This window comes from Falco biarmicus, chromosome 7, assembly GCF_023638135.1.
Source record: "Falco biarmicus isolate bFalBia1 chromosome 7, bFalBia1.pri, whole genome shotgun sequence".
Classification (NCBI taxonomy): Eukaryota; Metazoa; Chordata; class Aves; order Falconiformes; family Falconidae; genus Falco; species Falco biarmicus.
The window spans coordinates 72,163,081-72,182,825 of NC_079294.1; the positions used below are offsets into that span (position 1 = coordinate 72,163,081).

Below are 19,745 nucleotides of genomic sequence, written 5' to 3' on the forward strand. Positions count from 1 at the left end.
AGCACATGCGAGTGCACATGAAATGCCTCCCCCAACATGGCCTACTCCTCATTTGGTCTGCTTAATAAATGGAGCTTGGCTGTATCACATTGTCTGGTGTTAGCTCCCCATCACCATCCATGATACAAATGGCTTAAAGCTGGTAAGCCTCGGAAGACTGTTGGGAGAGCCCCGCTGGAAGGATGCAAGTTAAGTGTGCTCATGGTGTCACGAGAGAACAGAAAGCACTGGTTTTCTTACAGGAAGAAGCGCTCGCTTATCCCTTGCTTGGTCCACTTAAAAAATCCAGCTTAGCAATATCATGCTGTTTGGTGTTCCTCCTTCTAACACAAAAATTGTTTCAAATTTTATGTACCTGTTTCAGACCAATACCGATGGGTTAGATTTTTATTTTTTTCCCTTCCTCCTATTTGAGTTTTGCACATTTCTGTTTCCTTTTATATGAGGACATGGAGGTTTTGCCTCAATACCTGCTGCATGTGTCATCTCCCCTCCACTGCTTGTAGTAAAACTCCCCTATTTATTTCCTTTTTATTAAGACGGAGCCCGCCCTTTATGTATGGACACTCTCTGTGAAAACTTCTGAAGGCACAGTCTGGGATTAACATGCTCTTATCGGGGTGAACTCCGCAATTAAGGAAGAACTCATGATACAGAACAGATGACAAAACACATTTCTGTATTAAAATGAGAAAACCAGATCATATGTAAAAACTTATCAGTCATAATAAACTAAAACAGAGCTCACTCACAACACTTATCAGTGAATATTACTGATTATTATTCAAAGCAAGCCTTTAAGCAATGTCTAGGATGAATTTTAGAAGGAAAAACCTTACTCTAAGCATCAGTAATGTAAAAATGTTACATTTATTATTTCTGTTTTACTAAGCCCTCCTTCCCCAGTCCTTCCAGGAGAAATCAAGCCTGTCTGACCCTGAGTCTACTCCAAGTACCATGGAAACATCTGAATAACAAGAACGCTCATCAAAATTTAAACTTCTTACAGCAGTGCCAAAGGCAATGAAAATTTTATTGGATTCCAGAGCCCTAATTCCCTACACAAAGAACACATGGTGAAGAGGCAGCAGCCACAGCCCTCCGCGAGGCACAGCCCCACAGCCTTTAGGCCCTTGTTTCCAATTTTCAGCACAAAGCTCCTTCCAACTGAACACCCCAGTTCCAGGTACTGCCCCACCACCTCTCGGAAGCAAAACTGCAAGAGCAGCCTGGGAGACAATTCTGTTTAGATCCCCTCTGCCGCTTCTAAAACACCACTGTATAAAGCAAAACACTAACACGGGTCCCTCATCTATACTGAGACGGTTTAATGACAGGATCTGCAGCACTGCTGCAATCACTGTGGAAAATAAAAAAAACATTACTTCTGGCATTTATGGATATTTATTCTAGATACAGAGATTTTTTCCTGGAAGGTACATCTAAAGCAACTGCCAGCACAGCAGGCATGTGTCATGACATACAAGTTCAAACATACCCACCAAAAAGTTTTAGTCCTCAGTAAAATATGCTATCACATTGTTTATCATCACTCATCTGTTATTGTATAAAGACTTTTTAAAGATGATTACCATGATTAATGCATTTGTAAACACTGCAGTGTTACCATGAAGCTGGTAAATCAGTTATGACAGCTAAGGATGAGCCTTTCCAGCAGACTAAAACAAAGGTTTAGTTATTTTCTGAATTACTTTTATAGGTAAGTCTGAGGCCTCCATCTACAGTGAATGACACCCAAGTGCACTGTTACAAAGAAGTTCATAACTTGCCAAAGTGGGAATATGGCAAATTTTCCACGTGTATTTTCTTCCTTGAATTGCGTTTTTCAGAAACTCAAATCATAAGTTTACAATTGTTCAGATCTTTTTGATCAGTGAAGAAAACACTGGGGTTTATTTTTAAATTTTTCATTTTGTCAAAGATGCATAAGAGAAGGAAGATGCCTGGAGAAAGGAGAGGGGACGGGAGAACAGCAGGACGGGGTGAGGAGGCTGGGACAAGAGGGGTAAATTCAGGCACAGGCAGATAGAGGTGGAGGGAGCAGCACAGTCAGGGGCATGGCACAGCCGGGCAAGGACGGTGAGAGTGCAGGGAGCGCTGACAGCACTACCATTCGCAGAAGATCTCAGGAAGGTAGAGGGACTAAGGAGACAAAAATGGCAAGAGATGGCAAAGGAAAAAGGGTAAAAAGGCATGAACTGACAGAACAGGCAGAGTAACAGGGATCAACTGAGCAAAGAGTAGGCATCTGAAGGGACCCGCAACCCAAAGAGTAGGATTTAGTAGGACACTAGAGAGAACAAGTACAGTAGAAAAAGACACTGATGAACGTGGCGTGTAAGTAGGCCAGGGCAGGCTGGAACATCAGAGAAGAGGACAACAGTGGAAGAAATTCTCCAAGTGCTGCCCCTTTAGAGGCTGGAGGCGCCTGGGAAGGCCAGCTGCCCACTCCCATGTCCTCAGCAAATGGACACAACCTTCCACTTCCATCTGCTCCCCACCCCGGCCCAGGGAAGACCCCCTCACAGCTGGGCACACCGGAGGGTGGCTGGTACCCAGCTCGAGAGGCAGAAATCAGCATGAAAGCCCTTGACTACAACACATCCACCGCCGGAGGCAAGCAGAGGCTGGTGAAGAAACCACAAAAAGGGAATGAACAGCCCTGTCTCTAACAGGGCCCTAGAAAATCAGATGCCTTCCCTGCCTCTGCCTCACTGCGGGGCCTGGGGAGGGTATTTAAAAAGCAAATCCAGTTTTTGACAGGTGACTGCAACCTGTCAGCCTGTGATCTGGGTCAACAGCCAGACAGAGCAGCAGAGCCGCTCACCCTTCTCCAATGCGTAACGCCAATCACAGCTCCAAAGGGACATATTAAGAGATGCATATTCTGAAAAATCAATGTTTAAGTGTCTCACACTGGGCACTAAAGCAGCTGGATACATTTCATCTTAATTTTTCCATGTCTCAGTCAATTTTTTAAATGGATTCAATACCACTTCATTTCAGCACAGTGCAAAAATACATTCATTAGTGTTTATGAATGATTCAGATTCCATGGTGCTGAATAGCAGAACAGAAATAAATATGGATTTGAACTGGGTATGATAAATAAGTCATGGTACTATCCCCTGAACAAGAAAAAAAAATACCAAATATCGAACATTTTTTCAATAAAGTAGTACCATGAAATTTGTGCACTGCACAAGGCAGTAAGATCCTGTGGAGAAACAGCAGAACATGTATTTTAAGATTTCTGTAACTTCATCCCATAACAACGGGGAAGTGACAAATTAAAGACAACTACCTTTGAAATTTCTTTATTTTGAATATTTGCCCGTGCAGCCTTTGCAACAGGGCAGTGCATTTTTATGCTGGAGACTGAGAAGCCACCAAAGGCCAAAAAGGGCACAGATTTTAAGATAATTCCAAATATCAAACCGTTTGTTCACTAAATACAGCTTGCCTCAGATCACTTGGGAATGAAACGAACTACGTCTGCAAACAGTAAAAGTAATTGATTGGATCCACTGCTCCACTAAGCCCCTCTCATCTTCACCAAAGCATGATGCGAACTTCCAACGGCACGCTACAGCAGAAACGAGGCATATCCCTACAGTCATCACCCGCTAGGAAAAAAACCATTTTTTCTGATCAACTCAAAAAAAGAGAGATGGAGAGTTTATGCTTTTCCATTTTTTTTTGGCTGTAATGACACAAATTCTGTAGGCTTGTTTTATGCATCAGTTAAGAGTTACCCAATCACTTTTATTTCCTGATCAATGAATGCAGGCCTATCTTCACATCAAAGTCCCTTCTAATTTACAAATCCCCAGAACAACTTTAATTACAATCCACTTGAGTAACAGCTTCCGTATAAGAAACAAGCAAACAAGCTAAGATTGCGCAGTCTAAAAAGAAACAACTGAAGAGGGGACAATAAAGGCCTATCAAATGGTGTCTGGTACAGTGGGGGAAAAAGGACGGCTTGCTTCAGCCTTTTCCCACACAAGCTAGTTAAAGAAAAGAAAAATCAAATCAATTTAAGAGAGATTGGGTCAAAACAAACAAAAAGGAGGTGCTGTTCCCCCCAGTGTCACGGGATGCTGCGAACACAAGATGTTTACATGGCGGGGGGAGGGGGACAGGAGCAGAAGACGGATTAATAGGAAAGAAATCTATTGAGGATTGCTAAATAATGTAGGAACTACATGTAGCTCAGAAAATCCCCAGTCTGCAAATGGCTGGAGAATGAGACATTACTCAAGGGAAGCAACAAATATTCTTGCCCCTTACTTACATTCTCTGAACCATCTGCTTTTGGACAAGACACCAAACATATGAGCCTTTTGCTTGGTCCAGCACAGCTACTGCTGCATTGCTGTGTTCGATTCACTCACAAAAATATGTGCATAGTAAGACCGAACTGTCACACACCTTTCTTTGCACAGCGTTATTGTTAAAATAAGAGGACTTCAAATGGAAAGCTGTCTTCTGACCCTGACAGCAGAGACTTGCTCAGCCTTCAGAGCCCCGTGACCAAAAGCCCCCATTCCTGCCCATCCCATGGGCTGCTCCACCACTTACCCCTTTCCTGGTCCTGCGTCAGCCGCGCTCCTTTATATCAGGACAACTCGGGAATCAGACCCGGTAGCAGCCACATCTTACAATAGGTGGTTTAACACACATATACAATACTGACGAAGGCACCAGCTGGTTAAGGCAAAGACTATGGTGCCTCCATCAGCAGGTTTTTACCACGGGAGTGCACTAGGAGAGCTCTTCAAGTGGCATTACAGTACACACGCTCCTAAAGTTAGTCTGTCACTAAAGGGAATAGGCCCTTTTGCATCTTGGACGGCCTGCATTATATTTGAGCTGGCGTGGCAAACCTTAAAAAACATTTCCCTGTGCTGAAAGATCAAAGGTCTTAAAAATTTAAATACAAGTTGAGTTAGAGGCAGGATGGATTTGGAATATACTTCCACTTCTCTGTGGCTGAACAGAAACACCACGCCACGAGAACCTTGCACTGTACCAAAATATGTTCGTTCTTCCTTTTAAAAAAATCTAAAAATTTAAAAAAAAATAAAATCATCATAGTAACTTAAATATATAAAGACACAAAATGAACTTAAGGAAATCTTTGTAAATTGTATGGCAAGTTGCACAAAAGCACAACTTCTAATTAATCCTTCAGCTTTCTAGAATGACTGAAGTTGGAATTTCAGGATGTGTTTCTCACCACACTGCACGAATCAGTCTCAAACTGGCAGCTTAAGTGAATATAGAGAAGTTCTACTGTGCGTTACAGCGCTTCCCTGCCCTGCCAGGGGTTAGCTGAGAGATGGCCACAGCTTGCATCAAGTCCTCTACTAAGCCTGCAGTCTGTTAGGCTTAAACTTAAACAAAAATAACTAAGTCACTTGCTCTGTTTCTGCAGTCTAAGGAACAACAAAAACAAAACACCACAAAAGTAAAGCAGAAAACCAGCATGATTTCCAAGCACAGTTACAAATTTGCCAGGCTGTTTTGCCTTTACAGGTTGCTTATCTTGAAATACTACCTGGTGCAAGAGTCATTGCTTTTCAGTTACAGGAGCTCACAGGAAGCAACTGGAATTCAGGGAAACACATACCTCAGCCAAGTTCTTTTTTCTTAAGGTAGATAAATCAAGGCAGATATTATGGACAAGGAGCATATCTCAAATCCATCAAATAAACTTTCTAAGTTTGCAATAGTTTAGAAAATAATTCTTCCTAGCAAACAGAAAAAACAGACCATGGAGCATTCCCACAATACTGATACAAACTAATGACTGTTAATAGATTAGGAAGAGATTTCAACTTAGTATATTAAACAGCAACCACTTTCACATAAATACAGCACTAGAACTCCAGAAAAAAGCTGGCATATAATTCTAAAGAATATCTCACAACAACACTTACTATTTTTGTAAGGTGGTACAATAATGGATCACTTGTTTAATAAAAAGGGAAGAATGTTCTTTCAAATAAAGTTTTACATATCTGAGCTACTGTAGGCAAAGAAAAAAATTAAAACTATTCTTCATATGTAACATTTTTCTGTACCTTAAAGAAAATTCTTTTACTTTGAAAACAATGATCAACAATTATAATCCAATGTCAAACTAAAGAAACCAAGTTTAAGTTTTGCAAGAGAACCAGCTTAGGATTTGAAGCCACAGTATTTTGCCAAAGTACTCAAAATACTTATTTAACATTACCATAAGATTAACATGATGATGCAGAGCAGTGATACAGAGAAAACTGTCAACGGAAACGATATAAGAGGCTTCATAAAAGCTTTACTCCTTGTGTTCTATTGCACTTGCTTACAATCCAGCTAAATTTTACGTAAATTAATAGGTTTATTATTTAATTCCTCAGTTCTCTTGCTTGTAACCCTCGGAGTTGATGTCTATACTATTCCAGTTATAATCAAAACATAATCAAAAGTAGCAGGGACTCTTTGCAACTCTGCAAAGAGTAGCAGATTAGCAACTCTGAAAATCACTCCTATAATGGATAATTACACTAATGATAATTTAAGCAAATTAGTAGAGCAATAACCATGCAACATTCAAATTAAGTATATGACTGGAAGGAAATGTACAGTCAGTGCCATGGATAGATACACTACACTTCATGAAACCTCAGAAGCCTGATCTTGCATAACAAAATGTCCTTTTTCTCTCACAAAGCCTCCAGTGGCTATTTTCCCTTCCCACTCCATGCAAATTCTTGGACAGCTGTCCAAAACAAGTTTTCAACTAATTATTTAAAGGACAATGACTTGGGCCTCATGGTTTTTTCTGCATCAAAGAGAACATAACAAGGTAGTGCTCACGCACTCTGCTTTTCTATTATCTCAACAAAACCACCTTCATAAGAAACGGTTTATTCTGTCTATGGCATTTCATGATGTGCTAGACAGGAAGTAAACAAGCAAAAGATAAATGCTGTAAATCAGAGCTATGTTATTTTTGACACTGTCAGTAAACAAAGTTATTAATTTTAAGTGTACTAAAAAAGCAGAAGAAAAATTATTTGCCCAAAGGGGATAGGAAAGGCAAAAATTAATTTCAAAAATTCTCCCCAAAGCATCACTCATAGCTTAGAGTAAAACATTTGAATTTACTAAAATGTATGCTTAACAGCATCAACTTAACTCTCAGAAGCTATGAGCTGCTAAACTCATCTCAAAAGAGATTTTCATTACCGAAGACTGACATATTTCAAATTGCACTTCTGGCCTCTTTGCTTCATCGCTATGCGCAACACCTGCCTTCAGCTTCTCAAAAGACAGTATGCAGACTTGCAAACCTGAAGGGCTTCAACCATTTCATAGAATCACAGAAGGGTTTGGGTTGGTGGGGACCGTAATGATCACCCAGTCCCACCCGTGCCAGGGGCAGGGACACCCCCCCCAGCCCAGGCTGCCCCCAGCCCCGTCCAGCCTGGCCTTGGGCACTGCCAGGGATGGGGCACCCACAGCCTCTCCGGGCAGCCTGTGCCAGCGCCTCGCCGCCCGCACGGGGAAGGATTTCTTCCTGATATCTAATCGAAATCCATCCTCTCTCAGCTGAAAGCCATTCCCCCCTGTCCTATCACTACCCTTGTAAAACACCCCCCTCCAGCTTTCCCGTCGCCCCCCTTGGGTGCTGGAAGGTGCTGGAAGGTCTCCCGGAGCCTTCCCTTCTCCAGGCTGAACAGCCCCAGCTCCCTCAGCCTGGAGAGGCAGATGGCATCCCGGTCCTCCAGTGTCGACCACACCACTTGGCATCGCTGGGCAACTTGCTGAGGGTGCACTCAATCCCACAGTCCACATCCCTGACAAAGACATTAAACAGTGCTAGGCCCAGCATGGACCCCTGAGGAATGCCACCCATCACCGGTCTGCACTTGGACGTTGAGCTGTTGACTGCAACTCTTCGAGTGCGACCACCCAGACAATTCCTTCTCCACTAAGTGGTCCAGCTGTCAAATCCATGCCCTTCCAATCCAGAGACACGGATGTCGTGTGGGACAGTGCCAAATGCTTGCACAAGACCAGGCAGATGACATCAGTTGCTTCTCCCATACCCACCAAGGCTGTACCCCCATCCATCACAGAGGGCCACCAAACTGGTCAGGCACGATCTGCCCTTAGTGAAGCCATGTTGGCTGTCACCAACCACCTCCTTATTTTCCATGTGCCTTAGCACAGTTTCCAGGAGGATCTGCTCCATGATCTTGTTGGGCACAGAGGTGAGACTGACTGGCCTGTAGTGCTCTGGGTATTTTGTGAAAGGTATTGCATTAAAATAAAAAAAAGAAAGTTAATTTGAAGTTGAAGCTCCAAAATACTATTGAGCTTGATGAGTTATACAGTGTGAAGCATGATTATTTTTGAAGACTGCTAAAACTTTCATATCTCCTTCAAATACAATTCCACACTGCAACATGCCTATGCAAGAAATACCTTGTCCTACTTAAGTGAACTGCTCCTTGTGTTTACAGATCCAGAGCTTTACTGATAAAAAGTACTTTCGGGTAAGATTTCGCAACTTGCATGCCTACCATCACTGCAGGCAATACATTTATTCTTTCATAAAGAGAAATATTTAGTAAGCCTACATTGTGTGTATTAGCTTAATAGTGATGGCAAGGTTACAGTAGGCCTTTCAAGGCCCCCTACCTTGGACCTTTCAAGTATTGTAACTTACGAGGAACAAAACAAAAAAACCCTTGTACTGAACTTGTATTTACAGAACAAAATACTTTACTGAAACTAAAACCATCTGATGTGAGTCAGAGGCACGTAACCTGTGGAATGCCACTTCTAGAGCACAAGGGTGCTTTGAATTACCATACAGTAGAGCAATTTATGTCCTCACTTGTAAAATGCTTTGTTTAACACTATACTGAGGCTATATCCAACCTCCTGAGAATGCAAAAAAGAAAAAACATAGAATAAATCTTTGAGTTAGCACTTGAAAACAAGCAAGCCTAGCAGAGATGCAGAAATCAGGACTGTTTAGAAAAATATTCAATTAAAAAAATTATCTTTCTGCCATTTACTAACCATCAACTAGCCTCCTGTGAGCCCAGTTTCCTTTATCTATTTTCAGTTCACATTTTCTTATAGGCCTCCTTCCAACACATTTCTGAAGAGAGAGCCTCAGAACTGTCACTGAGGAGCATATAACAACTTTATCACGCAGATCACACCTGTCTCAAAGTTCTTTGCTACTACAAAACAGTACATTGAACTTAAACTGACACTGTAACTAAAGAAACTGTTTACTTCAGGAATCAAAACTCCATGGTGTTTTTCTTTTCAATTATTCTCATCATGAAGACTAATTAACTGCAAGACTGCGTAGGGAGTAAGTCACTACAGATAACGGACCACCTTCTTACAACAAATTACTGAATTGTTCATCTTTTTAACTTTGGAATAAACTTCCCTGCCAAGGACTACAGTTTTTATAATGAGACACCTAGCAACTGCAATAATCTAGCTCCCATTAGAGAAATAAATCATCTGGTGGCGTAAGAGTCAGCTTAACTACCATAAAAATTTAACTTGAAAGAAAGTATATGTATACTTTATGGTACGGTCTCTCTCTCGAGACATTTTAAGTAATGCATGGTGTTCTTCAGCATTTCCATTTTAACATCACCCTCAGATTTCATCACAAATTTGATGGTGCAAAAACAAAGCAAAAGTCTCTGTTGAAATGGAAAAAAACTTAAACCCCATAAATCCAAGAATCAAACTTAAAGCTTGATTCAACCAATTAAACATGGAAGGATGACCCTGATATATAGAGAAAAATACTTGCCATTTAGGGCACAATTTCTATAAAAAGAGTTCTCACTTCAAGGAAGAAGGCATTTTAATGAGCTTCTGAGTTCACACATTCACATTTCTTGGAAGTCACTGGCATATGCAACTTAAAAATCACTACTGAATCTTTCAGCTTTTTTTTTAAAAAAAATATTTTTAATTGAAATTCTGTCATCTCTTTTTTATAGGGACTAAAATCAATAATGAAAAACCTATAGCCTATCTGTAGTTAACGACTGTATCTACCATGCCCTTCACTCTTTAACAATTACTCAAGAGCACCTGGAGCAATGAACCAGCTGGGCTACCCGACCAGCTTACCTTTCCTACAGCACTGCATGAAAACCAGGGGCCATTTATAATATCATGTCAGTTGTGCAGAGGATGAACTGTCCACCCAGAAATAAGTATACCTCCTGCCTAACTCACAAGGAACCTAATGGAATGCTTCATATAACGTACCATGTATATTCACGCATAACATAGATGGTATGACAAAATTCATGGAATTGGTGTTTTGTTCCAAACAATCTAAAGGAAAACACACTATCAAGAAACAAGCTGAAACTAGGTATAGAAAACAGGATGGCAGGCATCATTGCATGTCTTCCCAAAACTAGAAAATCATTTCAACAGTATTAGTTCAGATGAGCATTTTAGCTCAAGGAAGCAGCGCAATGAAAGGAAACCTGGGAAAGGGGTGGAAGCCTGACTGGTGCAGGACTGACCGCCCCACACTGCAGCATGCCTCTCCTTCCCTATCTGCAGCGCTACGTACTTCATCAGGTAACTGACTTCAGAATCAAGGTAGTAAGTCCCGTGTCAGGCAAACCCTGCTCCAACTAAAAAGTACATTTTTAGTTTGGAGACTAGACAAATACATCTAAATATGAGACTTGGGCAAAACCGTGCATTTTCTGTAACTGACTGTCTAGGCCAAAGGTATTGATAGCAACCACAGCTTATTGTTTTAAAAACCATTTGGTGGGAAAAAGTATTTCTTTCCATAAAGCAGCAGCTGGTTCAAAACCCCATTAATATGATCTTAATTTATTAGAAATTCTAGCTGAAAGAGAAAACAGCTTTTACAATTCCCTTAGTTCAATATCAGTTTCTACACTGTAGATATTTAAGACACTGCTGCTTAATTTAGTAACATTTTCATTATCCCCAAGGATTACTCAAGAACATTTACAAGGAAAACCATTTGCATGAATTGTACAGGTTACTGATAATTTGGTTTTGTCTTTCTTAATGGTATTTTTTATATGTGTGTGTAAAATAAATCACAAAGCTTTTTTTAAATTGAAAGTGTATCTCATCTTCCTTGCACGTACAGCTCTGGAGACACTACCCCCCAACCCCAGTGCAATTCAGTTACGGGCACTTAGCCAAAAGGATCTAATCTTTGTCCTCATTAACATCTAACCATTTCAGGCTTTTGCAATCCATTTTTTGGCACCAAAAAAATGTGTTTGAAAACTATGCAGCACCTACATGACACAAAAAACTTTTCCAAATACAATCAAACTGTTGAGTGAATTACAGATGGTTCACATAAAAGAACCTCATGGTTAATGGTTGTCAGGTACTCAGGAAAGAGACTCTGAAGGGGAAAAGCCTGCCTTGCAACACTATTGTCTACAGACCACTGCAGCTTCACCTGCATTGCTCTGTTACCGCCCGTCGGTTGCTCCAGACAGCTTGCCCCCAGGACGGTGTCCAAACCCAGAGAACTGCCACATCCATGGTCCTTCCTGCCGGTTAGCGGGAAGTCACCACTGCTGGAAAGAGCACGTGCTGTGAGCCGATGTTTCTGGATGCAGCAGGGGCATAACATTTGCAGTCACAGCACGATCAAAGAGTGGGATTGATTTCAGTTGACAAATGTAGCTTTTCACATCCTGTGCCAGAAGCTTCAGAGACACAGTACACCCATTTCCAGTTCCTCACCCCAGTCTGTCAGTGGGTGAATATCACGCTCTGACAGTTGAACGTACCACACTCATACCTCTGCAGCACAGTTCAAACCAAACCACATCTGTTATTGTAATGAGTGCCTGGTCTGTGAAGCCTCCACACCACCTTGTCGACCTGTGGATGGCTCATACCAAAGGGGATGCACCTCTACGAGGCACACACATAACCCTTGTCTTCACTATCAGGTTTCAATAATCATCCTGTACTTGCCCTGACCACAGAAGTTGAGACCCTGCTCACATGTGCAGCACAAGGCACAGACAGCAGCTGTCTCTGCTCAGCCCTGACCCCAGGAAAGGTCAGCAAACCATCCCAGCCCTAAGCTTCACGGAGGGTTTGCACACTTTGAACACTGAAAACCAGGAGTATGCAGCAAGGCAGAGATCATTGCTTGTGAAGGCTCCCCAATGCTTCTTGTTACAACATTCAGTTCTCATTGTTCTGTAATACCGCTGAATTTTAAACATTTGCGCTGCTACAAGGGAATCCTCCTTCAAAGTTCTAGAAAAGCTCATTCATAATTTTTGGAAACACAATTAAAGAAAACAAATTTTTGTGCCCCTATTAATAATTGTGGCAAGCTTTCTTCAAGAAGCTTTACTGTCCTGTGCTTCTGAAATATGGCAAGAACTGGACAAATGTTCCTTGTGGTCTTAGAAAAACATTAAGACATAAAAAAAATTTACAATGGTTCACCAACTACAGAGCAAGACTTGGAAAGTGAGTAGGTACAGGCAGAGGCAATCTGAGGTTCTGCTGAGCCCAAGTCCGCGTGACAGTAGCGGGCAACAGAAATCAGATCACAGTATCTTTAAACACAACAGAAGTGTGATGTTCTGCATGATGCAAAGAACGATTCATTTTTGTGGAAGTTTACATTTAGTATTAAAAATTATGCATCTCACACAGATGGGCATTCTTGGTCTCCAGGTAAAGCCTGAGCAAGTGAGGTCTTAAAATAATGCTACCATCTCCTCCCTCCCCATTCCATGTGTGCTTCTGAGTATTTGTTCGCAACTTTATCACTAGTAACATTGTCTTTGAACACGATTGTGACAGAGACAAAAATTACTCAAATGGTATCTCTAGACATATTTAATTGAATTCACAACTAAATTATACAACTGCATAAACATTAAACTATACTTAAGAGCAGCAGCAAGGAATTTTTTTTTTTTTAAATTTTCAGATAATCAAGTACAATGCTACTGACCAAAATTACAGTGAGTTCTGCTTATACATCCTCCCCACATCAGACTTCTCTGACTTACTGCGTTTCTTTTGTATCATGGAACAAAGATCATTAATGGAAGTCACATTAGTTTCAAGGGAAAGAAAAAACATGCATGAAGCAGAGATATTCTTTTTATCATTAACAGCTTCCCCCAACCAGAGTAGTTCCAATATAACCTAAAAAACTGGTACTTTGTCTCAAGTACAAGCCTTTGACAGTACCAGGTTTAGTGTACTATCTTCTGAATCTAAAATTGAAGTGCAGTCTATTATCAAGATACAGCACTGAGCATAATTAGAGACAGAAATCGATAAAGATAATCTAGAAGGTATGAGAAAGTTTTTAGCAATTTTCAGTGTTGGTTCAAATTTCTTCCCTAGAATTGCTTTCAGTAATAATGAAAGCTAAGTGCAAAAATAAGAGTTACCCAGACATATTATTCTGTTGCTGCAGGATTTAATAGTCTTTTCAAACTTCTACAATTTTTTGAGAAGGATGGCATTATCTTTTATCAAAGCATTTGCCACAGATGAAGAACTGGTCATATGTACCCTTGGAAGAGAAGTCTAAGATTCTTTACATTAGGGCTCTTCCTTCTACAACTGTTTTGTTTTGATTTTAAAGAAAGTCTTTACAAGTTTAACTCAGGTTAGTTAGTAAAACAAAGTGAATAAAACAGCTCTTTGTGCAAGACAAGGAAACCAAACAGACAGACAGGAGTGAATGCTCCCTCTTTGCAGCTGCAATGGTAAATAAGACAACTGTCACCAATAGCCCATTTCCTATGCAATAAGTTTAGAAACAATTCTTTTTCAACAGTTTTTGAGATATTAAAAAAAAACCAAACCAAACACATTTAAAATTACATGTTTAAAATAAAGCTATGGGGAAAGAGCCACACATTTTGACTTACCTCACACTTCCCGGTACATTTTCATCTTATTTTAATGACACGAGGGGAGCTATTTGACCAAAGTCTTGTTTCTCAATAAGTGTAAATGGGAGCAATTTTTCAAGCTATTTTTAAAGCCTCATCAACAGCCTTAGACTATGCAATTCCCAAATATAAAGAGCAGTAAACAAAAATAGAGAATTCTTATTAACACAAGTATAATCACAGCTAGTTTTTAAGCCAGTATCTTCAAATACAAAACCTTAAAATAACTACCTGCCATCAATAACAATGTGTTTCCTGTACTAGAAACACTATTACACCAACAGCAAATACAACCGCTGTATGAAAAGTAAAGCAGAACCACAGAGGTGATAGATTGCTTCTCAGAAAGCCTGACCTACGCACCCTTGCACAGATTTGTGAAAGCCAAGTTTCTTTCCTTTCGAGCGTGCCAAACCTTGCTCCAAGTGTTCACGATCCTAAATTTCACTATCTCAAACGTTTTTGCATGTGACAATGCTACACTAACAAAGGAGTGTTTTAGTTGGTTTAGTCTTGACTCCCAATCAACTACAGTTCAGCTGTGTTGTAATAACATCATCTTTTCAAATCTGATTTGTGTCACGGACTATTAATTGAAAATCTATTGGGTAGACAAAATATCACTACCGAACTCTTGCATAGAAAGCAAAAATATCGTTTTCTTACACTGCAGGACCAACATTGCAATACACATATCTTTTGCTAGAATAAGGATTTTCCATTAGCATAATGCTTTTCAGCTATACTGAAAATATTTCCAGCATTTCCTCCCAAAGCACAAAACTGCTAATTCTATCAAAACACTTCTGCATTTGTTTTTTCCGTACAATTTGCTCTGGCAGCACAAATGAGGTATTGATCAGCCTATTGCCATGTGCAACCTCTAATTTATCACTACAGATACCCAAAAATAAACTTTCCTTTTTTGATGTTTAATTTTAGTACGTTAACACAGCAAAGTATTTAATGCCTAGATGTAAGATATGTTATCAGACACTGAATGCTGTCCTAGATGACTCAAGTCAACCGTCTGCTATCCCAAAAAACCCACTGAAAGGTAATAACACAGACAACTAAAAAAAAAAGAGCATTTCTGACTTCTCTCACACAAATGCAGTGATTCATTTATTTTAAAGACATCAGACCTGTTATATCAATTTTACAAGGAAAATGAAAATGGAATTTGTTTAGTTTATTATTTTCTGGTTCATTATTAACTGCAGTAAATATTTCAACAGAAAGAGAAAACTCCCTCTAAACTCGTTATCTACAGCATAAGTACCAAGACAGGCGACAGGAAGCTCATGCAGTGATCTAACTCGAGTCACAGTATTTGCAGAAATCCCAGGGGTGCTGGGCACAGTAATAAATTTGAAATATTTCCCAGATGAAGAATGAACTTATAACCTTCTCAGTATTTAACTGCCACTATGGGTCTTCCAGGCCACAGGTTTTAGACTGAACAGAAGCCAGCCAACTGCATTTTAAATACATTTACTACTTGTTTCCCCAGCTTTACTTTCATCACTTTCCACTCTTATCTCATAGAAATACTACAGATTCTTTCATTGCTGGTGAGAGCAAAACAAATTTTTCCAGTGCTCTCAATTCATTACATGTGATGTAAATAAATCTGGTACCCAGCACCATTCCTCCTGCTGACAGTAAGGGGAAGAACACTGTCAACACGGCTAAAAGATATTTGACTTTCTATCAAAGATTTTCGGACACCAAATTATCACCTCCCTTCATGGGAGGTAATCTGCCCTGGGAATGGCACCTTCTAGGTGCTGGCTTGAGACCGCGCTGACATACGCTTTTTACACCCAAGGTTAACTCAGGGAAAAGTGAGCAGGTACAAAGCTGTACACACATTTATCCATCAGATACTTTTCCCTAAAGACTATCTTAAATGTGGATGGGATTCAGAAATGTTAAGCTTTAGGGGCTGGAACCCTCTCAGTTGCAGGTCTTCCCCCAGGAAATTTCGTGTTCTCTTCCACACTCAAACCACTTCTCGAACTTGCAAGTCAAAAATTTGGTGCGTGACACAAGGACACGTGAAATCTCTAATTTGCACACACATTACTAGAAACTTTTATTTTCTGTAACTCCTTGATGCAGAGCAGTCTTCTGAGTTTGCTTCCAAGTGTCTCCTCACTTTGTGGCAAAGTGCATCTTCCCTTTTTCAAGGAAAAGGCCTGAAAATTGCACTTCCAACAGAGCCACCGCTGAGCTGTTCAGGCAGCTGCTCCCCCACCCATTTTGACTGAAATGATCTAACACAGCTCAAACCAGTCTGAAAAAGCCTGGTTTAACTGGTTTAAGTTAACTAAAGTGCCTTAGAGCTCACAAAAAGCAGCTGGGCCTACAGACAAGAGGGGCTGTGGGGATAAGTGGGGACAGTGCCCACCCTTCCAGTGGGCACAGCCACACTGAGAGGAGGGCAGGAACAGCTGTGTCACCCAGCACTACGGACAGAATTAAATCCAGGTGGTTGATAGAACCTACACCAAAAATCATTGTCTTCCAAGATGTACTCCAGATTTTTAGCATTTTCAATTCCCTGTGAATTTTGCAAAAAAATCCCCTGGTACCATATCAAAGAATAACAAGGCTTCACAAAGGGCTGGAATTCAGATGTTTCACGAGTAAAGGTACAAAGAATGTTACTAATGGCAAAACAGGTATTATTTTATAATAATTGATGATTCTTTCGTCTTCCTCAAAAATGCAGGCTACTTAAAAAACACTTTCTTCTCTCCAAACCCACCTAAAATTTAAATTTCTCAAGTAAACACTTTTAACACTGCTATTTACCTTCATCAGTACTGAAATAGCACTTTTCCTGTACTCTCAGGATCTGTACGTGCATACTCTTAGAACCGCCTTCACCAAAATATTCCATTAATTTTCCATCATCCTCTGAATAAAATGAAATTCTTGTAACTCTAGCTTCAAGATACGTGTTGTAGACAAAGAGACTGAGGAAACAAATTTGTGTAATATTCTTCTGGACCCTCGAGTACCTTTCTAGTCAAGAACTTCTTTATAGCTCAAGTCATTTTTCCAGATTCAGTCCTCCTGTAATGTATGTAGGGAAATGAAATAATTTTTTAAAACCAAGCATTAAGGACAACAGAAGGCTCCTCTAACATACTTTTTTTAAAAAAATGACACAGGGTAGCCTATGTCTACTTCTGCTACAGACTACTTCCAGGTATCTGAAACAGATGATATCTTTAAGCGCCACCTATAGCATCTCAGTAAACTGCATTAGTTTAAGGTACTGTTGATCTGAACTGAAAATAGAGCCAAATTTCACAGAAAAAAAACGCACCAACTCCCAAGGCTTGACCACTTTATATGCTGTATGCAGCTGGAATAAGCTATCTTCAATTACCTCCCATGTACCTTACACATACACAGCAGCAGCACAGCAAAATGTCGGCATTTCTTGCCAGCTGAGCACAGCACACACCTCAGGGTGGGACACTTCACAGCACCCTGCCCTTTAATGATGAAGGTCAGCAATTCCATCCTTACCGCCATGGAAGGACAAGCTTCCAGTGATCAGCCCAGTGCAGCAGATGCATGGCAGCTTGCTGCCACTGGTATCACATCACAGAGAAAGCATGCTAGCTTCCAGGTTTTTATATCCCTGTTAAAGGATATAGAAAAGCTGGTCTTGGAGCAAAGCAATGCTTAATGAGCATTCTTTTTATTCTGTGCACAATTTAAGCTTACAACTGGATAAACCCGGTTGCTTCTAACTACCTGCGAATTTCAGTCAATTCCTACCTGGTGCTGCAGGGAAATCTCAGTTAAGAGGCATCAACAGGAACACCTTTTCACTTTAACTGTCCTAACACTGTCAAACAATGCCATCTTAACCACACTTCAGCAGAGATTCACAAATGTCTCACTGAATTGCCATCATGAAATGTTAATACAAGAAAAAAAGACTGATTGCCTTGGAACAATGACTAGTATGCTACTGAAATCTCCAAACAAAAAACCTCAGGTGCTTCAAGAGGTGCAGAAAACAGATGAGACATAGAAATCAAATAAAAAATAAAAAAAAATTAAAAATAAGGATTTCTTGTAAGAATTTCTGCCAGGCTAATTTCTAAGAATGACAGAAGCAGCTTAAATTAAGCAAAATCATGCAGTTATTAGGTGGGATGAGATGACAATTTTTCTACTGTGATACAATAGAAATGATACAGTGATCAGATAACAGTTACTCAAACTATTCAAACCTTCACCAAATTATAGTAATGCAGAAATACAATTACTCTCTACAGTGACCCCTCAAAGGAAAGTAGAATTAAGATTAGAACCAAGTAAAATCATAAATTCAGCTTTCCAAAATGCATTCTGTATAATCTTTAATATATTTTAATACTCAAGCCTTGCAAGAAATCTTCTTTTTTTTTTTCCCTTGGTGGTGCCAGGCATCTATGTAAAATTCAGCATAAAAGAACTGGCAGAACATATTCTAAATTTTTACAAGCAAATAAAGAAATAATTGACATTAGTTTAGATAAAGAGCAAAAGAGTTATCTCAAGATCACTTTCATCCCTGAAGTGACCTGGCTGTATATCCTATATTAAGGCTATAATTTCAGTCTTCTCTATGGCATGTTTAGCTTAATTGCATATCATTAATATTATTAATTTCTGTCATTGCCCATGAAACTCAAAGCCTCATGCCAATTCTGCAAAATATATAGGTTGGAACTGAATTAAACACAGCACACAGTGGGTTGCATAAAACCATCGTAAAGTGCTATGAAGCATCAAGCATGTAAGTATTTCAAAAGACAGGGTGCAATCTTTATCCTTTTGGCCCAAGAAATAAGGTAAGAAAGATGTGAGGGATTTTGTGCATGACCAGAATTTGTTGGTTTTCAAAATACTTCGAGCCAAAGTAGAGCTATACTGCACTTCAACAGGCCTTGCAGAAAATGCATTTTTCAGATCTTCTTCCCCAACTTTTAACAAAGGGCAGAGAAGCTAAAATGTCTCTGTACCAGTAATGTGCTGAAAGCAAAAGACACGCTCAGAAAGCTAGTGCCAAGACCAGCAGAGAATAAAACGCGACATGAAGCATAAGGTACCGGTGGGCAGGTAACAGGGCAAAGTGAGCACTGACAACGTAGTCTCAGGAGCATATTCCCCCCATATGTTCATTAACAAGGTACAGCATTGTTTATGTTCAGTTTTACATAGACAAGGTTAAATACAGCTGCGGCATCAAGCAGAAATGCTGCAGATGCCAGTATAAACCTTCTTTCATACTCCACTTCCTGAAGAGAAAGACTTTAGCTGTTAATATTAATATTATTATGTTAATAATAATATGTTTATAATGTTTATATGTTAATTATATAATATATAGTATATTAACAATTGAATGTTAATAATAAATACTGAGCAACTCTTGTTGTCCCTTGTCATACATAATTTTTTAAAACTCAACTGATCTTCTGTAGCTCTTCTATACCAGAATCACAGCCGTGTTTCAGATGTTCCAAGAGACAGACTGCATCACCTTAAATACACATGCCTTGAGTACTAAAATTTGTCCAACTTGCATGCATTTTGTTGATAGAGAAGCAAGAACTCTGCTCACATGCCCTTACATAACATTTCATGGTACAAGAATAATTATCACACAATGTAAAACAATTTTTTTTGGTCATAAAGGTTTCACCT

At 39.9% G+C, this 19,745-nt stretch overlaps 1 protein-coding gene across 9 annotated transcripts in view; it reads right to left on the bottom strand.

Annotated features, from left to right (window-relative positions):
- NEO1 (neogenin 1) overlaps positions 1–19,745 on the bottom strand; it is a 212,119-nt gene that overhangs the window by 90,663 nt on the left and 101,711 nt on the right. The window lies entirely within an intron of this gene.